Genomic DNA, 15,777 nt, shown 5'->3' with positions numbered 1-15,777 from the left:
TGTTCGACAATCCGATCTTGCTAAAGCTATACTACTATTAGATAGGTACACTTGCCTTCATCGTGATAATAGTTAGTTTCAAGAACGATTAATTATAAATTTTTAAAACCTATCGCGAATATCACGTGTCAAGTTTTTGGCGCCATTGCCGGGGAACTAGGATATTAGGAACACTCGAATTTTATTACTTTAGCCATTGTACTTTATTTGCAATTTAAATTTTTATTTCCTTTTCTAATTTTTCTTTTATTCGTTCCTGGCAAGTTTTTATAGTGTATGACTAGAAGAAACCCGTCGAGACTATTACTGTTTGATAGTGAGATCGATCGCACAGTTTGCAGAAACCGAAGAGAAATAAGGTGAAGCTTAAGATACACAGAGGAAGAGCAAGAGGACGATACTTCAACCACAACCGAGGAGATGGCTGAAAACTAAGAAAATCCACTACCTCCTGTAATTGCTGCTGATCCAGTAAATCAGAATTCTGCTCCACGTACTATGTATGATTATGCTAAACCTACTTTAACAGGAACTGAGTCAAGTATAGTTAGACCTGCTATTGCTGCAAATAATTTTGAACTGAAACCTAACACAATTTAAATAATACAGCAATTTGTCCATTTTGATGGTTTACAAGACGAAGATCCCAACGCTCACTTGGCAAATTTCTTAGAGTTTTGTAACACTTTTAAAATCAATGGCGTTTCTGATGATGCCATTCGTCTTCGGTTGTTTCCCTTTTTGTTAAGGAATAAGGCTAAACAATGGTTGAACTCGTTACCACGAGGGTCAATCACTACTTGGGAACAAATGACCAAAAAGTTTTTATTAAAATATTTTTCGCTGGCTAAAACAGCCAAATTACGTAATGATATCTCCTCTTTTGTGCAGATGGATTTAGAAACACTCTACGATGCATGAGAGAGATACAAGGATCTGTTGAGAAGGTGCCATCACCATAGGTTACCACTTTCGCTATAAGTTCAAACGTTTCACAATGGCCTGAATCCTTCAACTCGACAGATGATTGACGCAGCTGCTGGCGGAACTATCAATAATAAGACACCTGAGAATGCTTATGAATTTATAGAAGAGATGTCACTGAATAATTATCAGTGGCAAGTCATGAGGATAAAGACAACGAAAACAGCTGACATTTTAAATTCGATTCGGTCACCATGCTCTCTAATCTAGTAGAACTTTTGAATAGAAAAATTGACGGTTTTCTTGGTTCTTCACAGGTTCACCCAGTAATGCAGTGCGAAGCAAGTGGAGGTGCATCAAGAAATTCAGAATACCCACCCTATGGCCACAACATGGAGAATGAGCAGTTAAATTACATGGGTAATAATCCTCGATCTCAAAATAATCCTTATAGTAATACTTACAATGTAGGTTGGAGGAACCACCAAAATTTTTCATGGGGAGGCCAAGGGAATCAGAGACCACCACCTCCAGGCTTCTAACAACCATCCTACCAACAAGAGAAAAAGCCAAACCTTGAGGAGATGCTCACAAAATTTATCTCGGTGTCAGAAACTCATTTTCAAAATACCGAGATAGCACTTAAGAATCAAAAAGCATCGATCCAAGGGCTCGAAACTCAGATAGGTCAGCTCACCTAATTGATATCTGAACGACCACAAGGTAGCCTGCCGAATAACACTAAATCTGACCCAATTGAGCAACTCAATGCGATTACCATTCAAGATGAAGAAGGGTTAGTTGCACCTGAACCAGAACTGAGGCAAGAAAATATGGTAAGTAAAAGTAAAGGTGAGGTGGACCACAATGACCAGAAACCAGTAAGTAAAGAGTACAAACCTCGTGTGCCATATCCCAACATAACAAGGAAAGACCGCACAGATAAACAATTCGGTAAATTCCTTAAATTATTAAAGAAGCTATATATTAACTTACTGTTTATTGAAGCTCTTTCGCAGATGCCAAACGCAGTCAAATTCCTAAAGGAACTTTTGACAAATAAGCAGAAATTGGATGAGGGGTCGCATGTAGAGCTAAATGCGGTTTGGTCAGCCATACTGCAGAATAAGTTGGCCAACAAATTAAAAGATCCAGGGAGTTTTACAATTCCCTGTTTAATTGGTAGCCTAGATGTTAATAATGCTTTGGTTGATTTAGGAGCTAGTATCAATGTTATGCCTTACAAAATGTTTAAGCAACTAGGTATTGGGAAACCCAAACAAACTAGGATGAGTATTCAATTAGCCGATAAAATAATTAGATTTCCTAAGGGGATTATTAAAGATGTACTCGTTAAAATTGACAAATTTATATTCCTAGTTGATTTCGTTGTTCTAGACATAGAGGAGGATAGTAACGTTCCTTTATTTTTAGGGAGGCCCTTTTTAGCAACCGCTAAAATAATAATTGATGTTGGCACACGTGAACTCACACTTCGTGTGAGAGACGAAACAATCACCCTTCAAGCTCGTATTACGAGTAACACATCAAAACTTGAAGGTGGTTGTATAAATCATTCTACTAAAACTAACCATGTGGTGTAACCTACTTTACAGGAAATAAGTTCGAAAAACCTACATGAGCCATGTTCAAGCAACAACAAAGGACCTCTCTATGAAGAACGAAGGCTACAAATTGATGAACTAGATGAATGGCGGACACATAAACTGAGGACACACGATAAATGAAAGTACTACTAGATGCAACAGACCCTCGCATTGCCACTTCTGAACCTAACAGAGCAATCCCTCTTACGGTACTCATTATTTTCCCATATGGTACAGCCGAGGTAATTCATCCTAAATTCGGCACTTTTAAGGTAAACAGTACTCATCTTAAACCTTATGTTGATAAAATTGATAGCAGGGATGAGGAGTGTAAACTCCTTGCACCACCATGACCATGCACCAGAAAGGTAAGTCGAGCTTAGACTATAAATAAGCGCTTCTCGGGAGGCAACCCGAGCACTAACGATGATAACTTCTTTAAAAATTTTAGTTTTAACATCTAATCACTAGTTGAGTCATTGAAATATAGGTTCACTAATCCACACGGCAGGGCACACGGGTGTACCTTAGGCCGTGCCCATACTCACGAGAGGAGACATGGCCGTGCGTTACTGCAGTGTGAAAACAGGTCAAAATTTTTCCTTAGCACGGGATGCGATAAATGGCCATGGCCGTGCGACGTGGCCGTAGGCGAGTCTGACAAACCAACACGGGCATGAGACACGTCCGTGTCTAGGAACCATGGTTGAAACTAAGAATTTAGCACGGTCATGCGACACGCCCGTGTCCACCACCAGTGCTCAAGACTGATAAAACACCATGGGCGTGCGCAATGGAACACGGGCGTGGGAGAAGCGAACGAAGTAGGACACGATCGTGCGACACGGCCGTGGGCACCAACACGCCCAAAGAGCACGAGCGTGTGCGAGTCTCAAACGCACCCAAATTTAAAAAAATTGTGAAATACATGGGCAAAAATCAGGCACGGCCATATGCCCCAAAATCTATATAAAACCCTCACTATTCATCATCCCCTTCCCCAAAACCCAACCCTAGTCACCGGTCTCTTGTCACACGCCCTCCCTGCCACGCCCGTGCGTCGACCACAGCTCTAACCCAGACACTTCAAATTCCTTCCTCCATCAACATACTGCATTTGTTCACTCTTTTCTCTCTATTTTCTTCATCTCTTTTATGATTTTTCTAGTTTTCTTCAACTGATTTCTGATTAATGTTCATAGTTCTCACTATAATCATACTTATGTTTTTCCATTTTATTCAAAGTTTTCTGGAAACTTCATTCTTTCTTGTGTTTCATAGCATCTAATTCATTCATTCCATGTTGAAAAATAATCATGCTTTTCTTATGGCATTTGCTATAGACTCCCATCATCTAGATTGAACTAATTTTGACTGAGTATTGTTTAGTTGGTTGGATTAGGTAGTTTAACTATATTCATAATTGCTTCTTGAATTTGCTAGTTCATGATTATCTTCTTCATGTTTTCATTACAGATATCATGTCAAATCGTGGTAAAAAAACTGCCGTCCTCGCCTCAAAGAAAAAGAAAGGACCAGCATCCTCTTCGGGTCCCACTGCCGAAATCAGACATCCATTCCTCCAATTTTCCTTGGGACCCCAGGAGGAACTATTTTAGATATTACGGGCCCGACCCCTAGGTATGGGCCGCTGCATTGACTGGGCCGCACTCGAACAAATTCAGATGGCTGATGCGGTCCGAGCCCTCCTAACAACTAAACTATGGGGGCTCTTCTTTGAGATCATCGAGCCAGCATACCTCGAGTTCATGACGGAACTCTGCTCGACCTTCCATCTTCAAGTTATCCTGACAAACTTCGACGATCCTGGAACGGTCCAGTTCCGCCTTGGTGGTCTAGTGCGCCAGTTGAGCATACTGGAGTTTGGAATTACACTAAGGTTGTACACGGAGAAGTTCATGGAAGAAAACGAATTTGACACCCTCCATCGCCATATCCATTACTCTCCCTCAAAGTGCTAGAAGAACCTCGTCCCTGTCTTGGCCACTTATGATCCTAGTCACTTTAAGGTGTCGGCCCTCGCCCCATCCCTGCGATACCTACAAGCCATCTTGGTCCACACTCTAACAGGACGGCGAGAGAGCACCGGCGTCGTCAACACTCACGACGCCTATTTCTTGTGGAGCATGGTGAACTGGCACGTCTTCGACCTTGCCTACTTCATTGTCCTCGCCATCCACCATCAGACAGAGTGACATAGGAGAGGAGTCATCTCTATCGGGGCCCTATGTGAATCGATTGGCTCGTTACTTTGGGCTCCTCAACACAGTGGCACAATCATCCTCCCTCACTCTCATCGGCCAGATATCCCCATAGGGTATCTCGAGCATGCTACATATGAGAATGATCGAGAAACAACGTGGCATTACCCTCATCAGTACCGCCTCATCCAGTCCACTGAGGAGAAGGACCCAGAGGATATTACTGATGATGTCCCTCCACGTCATGAGGACCCACCATCTCAGCCACCACCCATCCATAGTCCAGTTCATGCGGCGGCTTCATACTCTGACATCTTTGAGCGCCTTACTCGATTTAAACAGCAGTGTTTTCAGTGTTTTGATCACATTGATGCTACTCTTCATTAGATTTGTCAGCACCTTCATATCTCATCGCCACCACCACCTCTCGAACCATCCGGCGATGACAATGTTTAAAAAAATTTTATTTATTATTTTCATTTTCACTTTTATCTTTATTTATCTTCTTTAAGTACTTTTTATTTCATTTTCCTTTAATATTAGTTTTTACAATTTTATTTTTGGCTATTTCATTACGAGTAATTATGCTTCCTTATATTTCTTAAAGAGTTCCTGATTTTAATACAGTCATAAAGAGCTCCAAAGCTCATCATCAAATAGGAACTAAAAACTCCACTAGCAAAGGTTCTTCACGACTGCTATGTCCTGCTCACCACGACCATAGCTACTACCAGATATAATACTCTTTTGGCGCAGGACTTTTGGACTAATGAACCTCTACCACCACCGGAGTATCCTCCTCCACTCTCATCATTGCCATGGTCGATTATTCTCCATAACTCCAATTCAAGGAGTTCATTCATCATTCAGGAAGTTTCACCTCTCTCCCTGTCTTATGATTATTTATCTATATTTTTCAGTATATCCATCTTTGTACATTGAGGGCAATGTACATCTTAAGTGTGGGGGGTCTTTTATATCATTATCAAAAATCCCTAAATTTTGTCTTATTCTCACGTGAATCACTCATATCACTATTAGAATGAATTTTAATTAATTTATGATTTTTATTGATATGTCTTGAATTAAAACATAGGTATTTATGCATTGATTGTTTAAACTTTAAGACATTAGGGAATCAAGCATGATAAGTTGATTTTTGAAGAATTAAAATTTTTTAGGTTATTTCTCTAAATTTAGGTGTTATCTTGAATTGAAATTCACAAGTTTAAACATCAAAAAGCCATAATTTTTGTAAGATCTTGAGCCTTTAGAGCATATTTTATTTCTTTCATGCTCACTTTTATTATGAGTGCGTCAGTATTGATTTGTTCTTCTAGAACTTGCTTCATTATGCATGTCAAGGCCACACCATTTGATTCGATATGTCGAGATGATAAAGGCACTTAGGTTTAACCCACTCACTCCACAAAAGCCTACCTTCATAATTAACCCTTAGTGATCCCCTTTGAGCCTAACAAGCCATTAATTGATTTACCCTCAATATTAACCCATAACCCATTATTGTTGAAATCCCCTAATTTGATCCCTATTTTTTTCGAGATTTGATTTAAATTTATTGCTTAGCTATGTCTTATTCTTTGTTGCAATAATTAAATTCTATATTTTTTTTGGCTTGTTCTTAAAAAAGAAAATCCTTACACACATATTAGTAGTAATTCATCGTTTTTTGAGCTTGAGTGTTAATTTCATATTCTGAGAAGAAGCTCACTTGTATTCAATCGATAATTAGTTATTTTTCTAGTTAGGTGATTTCTTCAATTCAATCTCAATTCTAACATTTTCCTTCAGCTTGTGACCACACCCGCTAACCAAAGCCACATTACAACCCTTTAAAGACCTTTTTGATTGATGTATCATCTCAATATATAGTGGTGGAGATTTGATTTTCAAGCAAGCCTATGGTAATAACTTTTCATATTGACTAATGAGTGCTTTATTTGATGTCCTTAAACACCTCGAGTGATTTGAGTGAATCTTTAGTGATGATGTTAAACTCTGTGATATTTTGATCAAAGGTAATCACTTAGATGATGGGAGACACCTATGTTTTCGTGATAAAATGCTCAACTTGGAATCTTTGAAACTTTGATGTACTTTTAGTTGAATTTTCAATGTATGAATACTCATGGATTATTTTGAGATATTATTGATAGGGATTATAAATTGAGAAGAATTTATTTTGATTATGAGTTGAGGATTTTGCTTGAGGACAAGCAAACGCTTAAGTGTGGGGGTATTTGATAAACCGTAATTTATACATATTTTTATCCCATGCTTAGCACATTTATGGATGATTTCTCCTTAGATTTGGTGAATTTGATGCTCCTAATTCTTTAATTTCATGTTTTATACTTAGGTGAGCATAGGAGAGTAAAAAGAGCGAGAAACAGGCCGAAAACAAAGAAAATAGACCCACGTGAGAAATCAACACGGCCTGGACTTCCTTACACAGGAGTGGCACACGGCCGTGTCCATTTGGTAGGATCGAAGCATGACTTACACAGGTAGACTACACACCCGTGCCTATTCAACAGCCTTGACCACGGACTGGAGTAATCGCACACGGGCATGTCCCTACCGAGCCCAAGTATAGTCTTATTCAGAAAAGGCCACTTTTGAGTGCTCTTAGGCATTCTAAAGCCTATTTAAACACCAGAGGAGGCACTTAGAGGGGACACGCGAGTAGGAAGTAAGTAATTACTCAAGGGAAGCTGATTGGTCCATCTCAGAAGCTGGATTCATCGTCAAGATTGAAGATCTCCCTTCAATTTCCATTCAAGGGTTTTAGGGTTTTCTTTATGTTTTGTTATCTTTATTCTTTTGAGATGTTTTCTTTCTTAGTTATGAACTAAACCCCTTAAATACCTAAGGGGAATGAAACTTAAGACAGATCTTGTTATTATTATCTAAATTGTGTGATAAATATTTGACTTGTTCTTAATTATGTGTTCTTAATTCTTGTTTTAATATTCCAGGATATTGATTCAAGTTAATGATCTTATTTAGAGGAGGAATAGACCCTATTTAAGAGAAAATTTGTCATAATTAAGCGGATTTGATTGCACGCCTAGGGATAAGGTGATAAGATTTTGCCGAATTTGGGTGAAACCTAGTAAGGGGATCTATAGATCCAGTTAATGCAACAATAGGGCGTTAATTAGAAAGAGATTTCAATTAATCAACCTAGGGTTAGACGTTATTAGTCTCAAGAGAGATAATAATATAACTTAGTGATTTCTACGGATCAAGTCAAATGAATAAATCATCTGATTCAGAGTCAAGTAACAAGTGAAGTCTGGGTGGATTTTTCCTTGGGTATTGTCTTAATCAATCGAATTTTCCCAAAAGCTTTTCCCCAATTTCTCTCTGTGCACTCTTAGTTTAGTTAATTAGTTTAGATAAACAAATCCATTAATTTTTAGGCTAGATAATAAAAAGGAAGTAATTACAAGTACTATTGGTTCTTTTGGGTTCAACAATCCAGTCTTGCTAAAGCTATACTATGTTTGATAGGTACACTTTTCTTCATCGTGATAATAGTTAGTTTCAAGAACGATTAATTATAAATTTTTAAAACCTGTCGCGAATATCACGTATCACCCAACTACCTCGGAAATCAATCACGCAACTTCGAAGAAGCATGTCCCCTTGTATCTGAATCACCCTCTCCGATTGACCATCTGTCTGAGGATAGAACACAGTACTGAAGTCCAACCTCAAACCCAAAGCCTCATGCAACTTTTTCCAGAACCGAGATGTGAAGTGAGGATCTCTATCAGAAATGATCGAAACAGGCACCCCATGCAGTCTCACAATCTCTGAAATGTAGACCTTCACTAGCTTCTGTAGAGAATAGCCCGTCCGAACTGGAATGAAGTGAGCAAACTTGGTCAATCGATCCACGATGACCCAAACAAAGTCCTTATTAGTGGATGTCAAAGGCAACCTACTAATGAAATCCATCGTCACACGTTCCCATTTTCATAAGGGAATCTTAACTGGCTGCAACAAACCCAAAGGCAACAGGTGCTCAGCCTTAACCTGCTGACACGTTAGACATCAAGCCACAAAGTCTGTAACCTCATGCTTTAAACCTGGCCACCAGTACAACTCACAGAGATCATGATACATTACTGCCGAGATGCATAGCATAAGGGCTACTATATACCTCCCTCAGAATAGACTACCTCAAATCAGTATCATTCGGTACACAGATCTATCCTCGAAAACATAGAACACCGTCACTATTCATCCCAAAATCTAAAGTCCTGCCACTCTCAACCTGATGAAACTGCAAACCTAGAGACTCAACCCCCATCTGTTTAACACAAATCTGATCAATCCATTTTGGCTTAACTTGTAACTCGGCTAACAAACTCCCATCGTCAAACAAACTAAGGCAAGTGAACATCGCCCTCAGATCAGTCATCACTCTACGAATTAAAGCATTGGCCACCACATTGGCCTTACCAAGATGATACTATATGGTGCAGTCATAATCTTTAAGAAGCTTAATCCATCACCGCTGCCTAAGTTTCAACTCCTTCTGAGTAAGGAGATACTTAAGGCTCTTGTGATCAGTATAGATAATGCACCTCTCACCATACAGATAACACCTTCAGATTTTCAATGTAAAGACTGTCGTAGCCAACTCTATATCATGCGTCGGATAATTTCCCTCTTGTGTCTTAAGCTATCAAGACGCATAAGCCACCACCTTACCATCTTGCATTAGCACACATCTCAAACCGACATGCGATACATCACTGTACATTACAAACTCCTTACCGGATTCAAGCTGTACCAGAACAGGAGCCTGAGTTAGAATAGACTTGAGCTTCTTGAAGGTCGTTTGCTGCCCATCGGTCCAAACAAAAGGCACTCCCTTGCACAAAAGCTTATTCAAAGGAGCTGTAAATAGAGACAACCCCTCAACAAAGCGCCGACAATAACCCGCTAGACCCAGAGAACTGTGAATTTCAGACACGTTCTTAGGAAGTTTCCAACCAAGTACAGCCTTGAAGATCGAAAATCAACCTGAATCCCTTCAGCAGAAACCACGTGCCCCAGAAAAGTTACCTCTCACAATTAGAATTCGCACTTGCTCAATTTGGCATAGAGCTATTTCTCACGGAGGATCTGAAACATTACTCGAAGATGCTCATCATGCTCATCCTCAATCTTAGAGTAAACCAGAATATCATCGATGAAGACCACGATGAATTGATTCAAATAAGGCTGAAAGACTCGATTCATCAGATCTATAAATACAGCCAGAGCATTCGTCAGACCAAAAGGCATAAATAAGAACTCGTAATGTCCATAACGAGTCCTAAATGCAATCTTATGAACATCAACTTCCTTAACCCTCAACTGATGATACCCAGAACGAAGGTCTATCTTGAAGAACACTGAAGCCCCTTGGAATTGATCAAACAGGTCGTCAATCCTCGGAAGCAGATACTTATTCTTTACGGTCAACTTATTCAGTTGTCGATAATTAATACACATCCTCATGGTCCCATCATTCTTTTTAACAAATAAAAATGGTGCTCCCCACAGAGACACACTAAGACGAATGAAACCACGGTCCAGAAGCTCTTACAGTTGAGCCTTAAGCTTAGTAAGCTCATTCGGTGCCATACGGTATGGGGCGATGGATACAATAGCTGTACCCAGAAGAATTTCAATCCCAAACTCAACCTCTCGATTCGGAGGTAAACCTAGTAACTCCTTAGGAAAAACATCCGAAAAATCCCTTACAATTCTAATATCCCCAACAGAAGAACCCCCAGAATTAGAAACACTGACATAAGCCAAGCACATCTCACACCCTTTTCGGACCAGTTTCTCAGCCACAAGAGTGGAGATCACATTGGACAAATAATCTCGATGCTCACCAATTACAACCACCTCCGAATCATCCTTGGTCCTCAGAACGACCCTCTTAGTTATACAATCCAAACTGACTCGGTGCTCAACCAACTAGTCCATCCCCAAATTTAAATCAAACTCCCTAAACAGAAGCTCCATCAGATTTTCCAAAAAGACAGCCCCTTGTACTACTAACGGAACATCCCTATAGAGTTTACTTACCTGCATAAACTGCCCCAATACACTCAGTACAGTAACCTCACTAGAAGTGCTCTTAATAGAAATCCCCAGAGTTTCAGATACTGTACTAGCTACGTAGGAGTGTGTAGAACCTATGTCTATCAAAGTAGTATAAGGTACATCAAATATAAAAAAGGTATCGGTGATGACATTAGGAGTATCCCTATCCTCTCGGTGGCAGTCGGCAAAGATAAACCAAAGGCAGATCGTTGCCTCGCCTCGGTCGACCAAGCACCTCTACCCGGTGATCTCTGCCAACGACCCATGCCATTACCACCTCTAGCCTGTCCACGACCCCTGGATGTCTACTGAACTACCCTTTGAGGCTACATAAAACCCAGTCTCGTAGCTTGCATCACATCAGCCCTCTGTGGACACTCCCTAATACGATGCTCCACAAACCCAGGCCTCAGACAAGCCCCAATCCTCTTCCAGAACTCACCCAGATGGCGCTTACCATAATCATTGTATGGCTGTAACCAAGTAGGAGCAACAAGGACCCCCACTCTAATAGGCCCATCAGGTTCGGCCTTTTTCTTAAGCCTTTAAACAGATAGAGGGCTTCGAATCTCTTTTATTCCTACCCCTATCTTGATCAATGTCTTTGTAACACCCCAACCCGTATCCATTGCCGGAATAGGTACGAGGCGTTACCGGAGTTTATTGAACATTTTTAGATAATTCTGAGTCATTTATTATTCATATTTTGAAAATAATCATAACGTCTCTTTATTGGGCCCTCGAAGCCCCAAACATACATTAAAAACCAACCGGAATTAAATCGGGATCATAAAAAATTTCGCAAAATCTTAAATTTTATTTTCATCTAAGTACTTACCATTTCAATGCTTCTTATAATTAAACATGTTACCATTCAATCAATAGCTTGACCTTTGTCTAAGCGTCAAGCCACATCATTGTTAGTATACTTGCACATATTTCATATAAATTCAACATTAATATACTTATTTTCTCGACATGTCACACTTGAGTTTAATAATTGTCTTTACTTACATAATTTCCTTGTATCAACATATCAAAGATAATCATATATGTACATGTCATGAAACATATCATTCTCTTACCGTTTCTTCATAAGCATATATCATTCATTTCATTATATCAATATTTCATGCTCCATCATTTCCATATATTTTATATATATTTATTCCGGTAATAGCTTATATCAAACTTAACATAAATTATATTCCATGTACTTATACTTATTTCGTTTACCTATCTTCATAATTATTTCATATAACCATTCGTCATCTGATACATATTACCTGAATATCAATTGTTCAACAGATATCATAGCGTCTCCCATCCACGGTCTTATTTATCTTTGACATGATGCCATAGTGTCTTTCAACTATGGTCTTACTCATTTTCTGTCATGTTGCCATGGTATCTTTCAACCATGGTCTTACACATTGTTTCCATGGTATCTTTCAACCATGGTCTTACACATTTCATATCAGGTTGCCATGGTATCTTTCAACCATGGTCTTACACATTTCATATCAGGTTGCCATGGTGTCTTTCAACCATGGTCTTACACATTTCATATCAGGTTGCCATGGTATCTTTCAACTATGGTCTTACACATTTCATATCAGGCTGCCATGGTATCTTTCAACCATGGTCTTACACATTTCATTTCAGAGAGCACACTCATGAACCTCATCCTTACGGTGGGATTACCGGTCCAGCTAAATCCTCAGAATATAAACTCATAGAGTATTGTCTGGATTACCGGTCCGGCTAAATCCCCTACAACGACAATTACTCTAATGAGCTTGGATCTGAATTACCAGTCCAGGCTAAATTCAGACCCTAATTTGGATTACCCGTCCGGGCTAAATCCATTTTACAAGTATTCTTCGGGAGGGCTATATCAGAATAGGATCACCCGTCTGGGCTAGATCCTTTTTACCGTCAATTCCTTTTCAGAGATCCATCGAATTTTCCTTTCATTCAACCGGGATTTATTTTCAATTTATATCGAGTATTATCAATATTTCATCAAATATCATGAATTGAACATTCAAATCATATTTTCATCACATAACCACATATTTCAAGTATTTAAAATACAATTCAAGTTACACCAACTTACCTCATTGCTTGTTTGTGTTTATAATTTCATTAATCCGATATCTTTTCTTTTCCACGATCAAGTCTCATATTTGAGTCGTCCGGATCTTTATAAATAAATTTGATCATCATTTTCATTCATTTCATATTCTAATGCATTTAATTAATGCTCTAGGCAAAATTACCATTTTGCCCCTAAACTTTTAATTAATGACGATTTCATCCTTAGGGTCAAGAAAATAAAATTCTTGCAATTTAATCCTTATTTTCAGCTATTATTCTCATACATATTGATAACAATCCATGAATTCTATAAAATATCAGAATTTTCCATAATTTCAACACTTTTCAATTTAATCCCTAAAACATGTTTTCCCCCTATCTTGAAATAAATTAATAATTTTATTCAATTTTGTAATTTAAATAATAAAATAATCCATTTCATGCAATTTGGTCATTTCTGAAATTTTTACAAAATTGCCCATAAAGTTTTACTTTTATTCAATTTAGTCCCGGAGCCTAAAATATGCAAATTAGCCATGCTAAATGAATATTCATATATTTTTTCCTCCTCCTCCTCTCCATTCCACATCCTTAATGTATATAACACACTTGTAAGTAACATTATCTATATATATATTTTTTTTATTTACTTTTATGAATATTCAAGCTATCCATCTGTGTCATAGTCACTACATTATTTATATCTGGAGCTATAGAGCTCCAAATTAAGATCCAAAAATTTTCCCTGAAACTAGACTCATATATATTCTTTCCATAAAATTTTCAGAATTTTTGGTTCAGTCAATAAGTACAGTTTATTCTTTAAAGTTACCCATGTTCTGTTGTCAGACAGTTCTGACCCTTCTTTACTAAAAATTAATTATCTCCTCTTACATAATTTGAATGGTATTCACGTTTATTTATATTGAAAAAAGACTCATTCAATATTCAAAACATATAAATTTAAGCCCCTAATTATTTCTATCCACTTTTTGATGATTTTCCAAAGTCAGAATAGGGGAACCCGAATTCATTCTGACCTTGTCTCACAAAATTCATTATATTTCATGATTTAAAAATCCATTACTTACACCGTTTCTTCTATAAGAAACTAGACTCAATAAGATTTAATCTCATATTTTATTCATCCTATAATTATATTTCTACAATTTTTGGTGATTTTTAAAAGTTAGACTACTGCTGCTGTCCATAACTATTTTAGTGCAAGATATTAATTACCATGTTATAACACCCTTATTTTCTTTTTCTACACCATTTCTCATCACTTTCTCTTCTTTTCTCTTCACTAACATATCAAGAACATAGGACCTTATGTAAGAAAACTCTACTATAACATTATTTCCATGCTTTGTTAATAATAACAAACTTAAAAACATATTGAAATCTTGATGTACTTACCTTTTCTTATTGACTTCAATCTTTAACTTGATTTTTCTCTCTCCTCCAGCTTCTATTTCTTGAATCCAAATTGATATTCTTGCTCCCCATCATCTCCTTGCTATCTTTCTCTCTTGATGGCTATGGTAATTCTTTCAATTTTTAGGTGAAAATAATGAATTTTAGGAGGAAGGACTAAATTGTAAGAAAAAGAAAACTTTCTTTCTTCTTCTTCTTCTCACGTTAGTTGCATGAGAATGGTGATCATCCTCCCCTTTCTTTCCTTACATATATATATATTAAATAAAATAATAATAAAATAATAAAATATCATTTAAAAATCAATTTAAAGTATTAATAAACTAATATTTATTTATTTAATTTATCTAAAATATCTCCAACATCATCATTGTCTCTAGATTTCTCTCTCTTCCAATTGACCATTTTGTCCTTTGTGATCTTTTAAAATTCCAATCTTGAGTCATCACTTAATTTGGTAAAATTATAATTTAGTCCCTCATAACTCTTCACCTATTCAATTTGGTCCTAATTCATCAATTTTCCTTGGTTTCTAGATCATTCCACCCTTAAAATATTTGCACTATTAGTCCTTCAACTTTTCATATTTACACTTTAATCCTTCAAATTTTGAGTATTTACTCTTGGGCCACAAAACTTTTCTCACTTTTACAATTTAATCCTTTCTTGAATTAATATGTCATAATATACTTCCCAATATTGACATAACTCAAAATTTCCCTTTTTGTCACTTTATTTCCTTATTTTACTATATCACGGATAATATTTTACTATAAAAATTTTCGGGGTATTATAGTTTTGGCGTTCCACGCACTTAACATCCTCGGCGATCTTCGTCTTCCCTACCAGAACCGCAAACTCTTCTCCCTCTGTGGAGCTATCGACACTCTCAAATTATCCCTTAAACCATCCTCAAATTAGACGCACCTCTTATACTTAGTTGCCACCATGCCTCGAGCGTAGCGGCTCAGCCTCAGAAACTCGGCCTCATACTCGACCACAAATCTATCACCTTGCGTGGGGTTCATGAACTCGAGCATCCACATAACTAGCTCCCACATACTTGCTGTGGAAGGTAGTTTTAAAGAAATCCCAACTCAAACGATCAGGCTGGGTACCCTCCTCAACTGTCAACCACCACTTATAAGTCTCATCGCGAAGCAAGGATACTACATCTTTCAGTTTCTACTCAGGATTGCAGTCAAGATCATTCATGATCCTCTCGGTGGCGTCCAACCAATATTCGGCCACATTAGGGGCAACTCCAGTGATGCCCCTAAACAATTTAGCACCATAAGACCGGAGTCATTTAGTTACCGACCCTCGGCCCCAAGCTCTAGAATAGGTTC

The 15,777-nt window shown here is 37.9% G+C and overlaps 1 non-coding gene across 1 annotated transcript; it reads right to left on the bottom strand.

Moving 5' to 3' along the window:
- Positions 1-858: 858 nt before the first annotated feature.
- LOC128295637 (small nucleolar RNA R71) lies at positions 859-965 on the bottom strand. Its single transcript, XR_008286197.1, has one exon. It is a non-coding gene; the product is annotated as a small nucleolar RNA R71 (small nucleolar RNA).
- Between the last annotated feature and the right edge of the window lie 14,812 nt (positions 966-15,777).

This window comes from Gossypium arboreum, chromosome 7, assembly GCF_025698485.1.
Source record: "Gossypium arboreum isolate Shixiya-1 chromosome 7, ASM2569848v2, whole genome shotgun sequence".
NCBI classification, from domain to species: domain Eukaryota; kingdom Viridiplantae; phylum Streptophyta; class Magnoliopsida; order Malvales; family Malvaceae; genus Gossypium; species Gossypium arboreum.
The sequence above is the reverse complement of the archived record's forward strand: the minus strand, read 5'-3'. Positions and strand labels throughout refer to the sequence as shown.